This window comes from Aplysia californica, unplaced genomic scaffold, assembly GCF_000002075.1.
Source record: "Aplysia californica isolate F4 #8 unplaced genomic scaffold, AplCal3.0 scaffold00044, whole genome shotgun sequence".
Taxonomy (NCBI): domain Eukaryota; kingdom Metazoa; phylum Mollusca; class Gastropoda; order Aplysiida; family Aplysiidae; genus Aplysia; species Aplysia californica.
Window position 1 is genome coordinate 2,165,169 of NW_004797314.1, and position 3,406 is coordinate 2,168,574.

Consider the following 3,406-nt stretch of genomic DNA (forward strand, 5'->3'; position numbering starts at 1 on the left):
GGAGGGTGGGGGTTGCTGTTTGTTTTTTAACGTTGCGAAATGAGAAGAAGACGATGTACACATCGGCACATTTATTTCCTGCACTGCTGCAGCTGCAAGCTTGCTCAATAAAACACTCAGCCTGCCAGTCTTTCGAGTTCGAGGGCCCTCGTTTCGGCGTCTGGCGTCTGCCTGCAGACGATCGAGAAAAGGCGAGTGCGGAAATGGCGGCCAGGGCCAGGCCAGGCCAGGCCGGGCGATAGGAAAAGGGCGGCGAATCAACGAGACCGTGCCAAGCAAGCTCAGTTCGAGAATACTTTGAAAGACTGCCTGAGTGAATCATGAGCCAGCCAGATCAGACGTCGAGTTTGTGGTGGTGTCAGGTTGGTCTGGTGTGTTGTTATCACGTAGGGAGTGGCCTGACCTTGAACTGAAAGGCGTTCGCTGGCTGTTGTAAGCTTAAGGTTAGATAAAAACAAAACAAAACTAAAATCCGAAGAAAAATTGAGTGAGATGCATCGGCATGTCGACCTGTTTACTAATGATTTCTTCCTCTTACGAGTGCAGGCTGGCGATGTTATACATGTACTTGTAATACCGGGTGCCCATTGCGGATCAGATGTTGGATCGGGTCGGGTCGATCGCCCGACTCGTCGCCTGAAAACAAACTCGTTTGTTTTTTAAAGTAAAATTAGGCGACGAGTCGGCCGATAGGTTTGTGCCACGATAGCTGCTGGCAAGCGAACCGAACCGACCCGGTCGTGCCAACGGGCACCCGGTATAATCCGTTGCTAGAAAGTTGTTGCAATACAAGACGAAGGAGACTTGTGGAGTATTTCTCCATTGCGTACCGTCGTCTGGGACCGCCTTCGTTCTTCCTTGACTATGTACATTGTATGTTTCGTGAAATATTCAGTTTTTTCAATGGGTTTGGTTGCGGTGGTGGGTTTTTTTGTTTTTTTTTTGGGGGGGGGGGTGTTTGTTGTTGTTTGTTATTTTTGTTGTTGTTTTTGTTTGGATTTTTTTTTTTGGGTGGGGGGGTTGAGGCTGTTTAAAGTAAGGTCGTATATTTATGGTGACGTTGGTCCATTAAGAGAGAGTCTGTTCGTTTAATAAAACCCTATCCGTACGTCGTGTTTTACTATGGTATCTTACGACGTGAGGAACTCTGTGCCACCACTTTCCAAAGAGGAAAATCCGATTCTTACGCTTTACATAGCAGTGTCAAAATAATTTTTTTGTTGAAAAATACTGAAAGGTTCAAAGAGATCTTCGTACTAGAAGTTTTCTCAAATGTGAAGAATACAACCCCGGGGGTACAAAATGACCCCAGGGCGTACGGATAGGGTTACAAATGCTGTTCCCATCAGTACAGTTCAACTCCAGTGGACGGAAAGCATGTTCGTTTTGTTCCTGCTGCGAGGCTATGATAACACAACGCCAAAGTTTATCATCAAATATGTTAAAGAGGTTTGCTTAACGTTTTGGTGTGGCAAGTTTGATCCTTTTTATTTTGTCTTCCACGGGCATAAAGAGAAGATCGGGTTTAGGAAGTAAAACGGAAGTAAAACGGAAGTAAAATCTTCAGGCTGTCTACTGAGATACAAGCATGGGCTTAAAATGGGCATCAGGGGTGATTTGTACAGGTAACTGCTTTGCATATATTTTCAGACTTATCACACTGGTGTTTAGTCAGCTGGGGAATAGAGGTTAAGCTCTGTCTGTCTAACACACACACACACACACACATACACACACACACACACACACACACACACACACACACATACGCATACACACACACATGCCCCCGCACACACACACACACGCACAGACACTCACACGCACGCACGCACGCACGCACACAGACACACACACACACACACACTCACACACACACACACACACAAACAAAAGAACTCATGAGTATGTATTTTGTATGGTGTTTCTGTCTATCTACTGAAGTGGAACCGCACATTTAGGGTGGGCCATGAGTTTCAGGGTGGAAGCAGCCCATCTCTGAACTAAGTGTCTATGCAGGCACAAATCATTCAGATTAATGGAGTGCTTTAATGGTGTGCCTTTCCTTGGAAAGTGGGCGTGGTATTGAAATGTCCTATCTGCACACGGGGTGTTTCCATACCCAGCACAACGCCGTTTGCAGAGATGCCAAGAGAGGCATGCGGACAGAGGGACAGACAGATTAACCCCCCCCCCCCCCTCTCTCTCTCTCTCTCTCTCTCTCTCTCTTTCACTCACTCTCTCTCTCTCTCTCTCTTTCTTCCTCTCTCTTTCTCTGTCCCTCCCTCCCTCCTTCCCCCTTCCTCTCTCTTTCACTCACATACACACACACGCACACACACACACACGCACACACACACACACACACACACACGCACACACGCACGCACACGCGCGTGCGCGCGCACACACACTAATGAAGAGTGAGATCAAGAGAGAAGGGAAGGGAGAGAGAGAGAGAGAGAGAGAGAGAGAGAGAGAGAGAGAGAGAGAGAGAGAGAGAGAGGGAGAGAGAGGGAGAGAGAGGGAGAGAGAAACAGAGAGATCATTCCCCAATACCCCCCCTTGCCCGCTCCCCATGTAATCCCTCCGAGATCCCCAAGCTCCTCCTATCCGTCTCTCAGGAGTAAGGTAAGCCGAAGGCAAGATACAAGATACAGAATATAGATATCCCTGGTCTTTCTGCATGCGCACTCCTCCATTGCACTTTTGTAACAAACGCTCGCTGTGCCGCCACGTAGTTTGTGGAAGTTTAATTAACTTGTTTTTCTTGGTTAGTTAATTTTTAGTTTTTAGTTTTTTTTTATTTTAAATTATTTTTGTGCATTTCGTCGGTGTCACAAGCAATCCACCTATGTCCGTTTGGGTACTCTTTTTAGTTTTAGTAAGAGTTTTACGGCACTTGCAACACAATAAGGTCATATAACTGCCGAAGATTAGAGGTGTTGCAAGAGAGAAACAAACACAAAAAAGAAGTAGAGATTGTGTTGCACGTGCCGTAAACACTTACTAAAACTAGAAGGAGGAGAGGTAAGGACGATAGATGTTTGACGGGAAAGAAGAAGCAAGCCGTACCAGAGCACCTGCCAACCACCCATGGGGTGAAATGGTAAAATGGTATAGGTTTAAATGCCCCTATCAACACTATTAGGTTATTTAAGAGGCGGGAACCTCCTAGTTTAACGTCCATCTCCGAAAGGACCGAGCCAAGTGGGAAATTCGTGTAAAGTTCCTTGTTTTAAGCTCCTTGGCCTTCCCCAAGGACACAGCCCACAGCGTCGGACCGAGCTGAAGCTCGAGGCCCCGAAACCGCAATGTCACGATTACGAGTCCGGTAGCCTAAGCACTAGGCCACCGACGCCATTCACCCACTGGGTACTCTTTGTCTTTACAGCAGAGCCCCCGC

General features: G+C 47.1%; 1 protein-coding gene across 3 annotated transcripts in view; it reads left to right on the forward strand.

The window, feature by feature from the left end:
• The window catches only part of LOC101862563, a 53,931-nt gene that overhangs the window by 25,482 nt on the left and 25,043 nt on the right, over positions 1–3,406 (forward strand). Inside the window, exon 1 of one of the 3 annotated variants that reach the window (XM_005092333.3) lies at positions 212–362. The exons of the other annotated variants lie outside the window; for them this stretch is intronic. The gene's annotated coding sequence lies outside the window, so the exon portion shown is untranslated. Of the gene's footprint in view, positions 1–211; positions 363–3,406 lie in introns of those variants that run through there. 3 annotated transcript variants of the gene reach the window in all.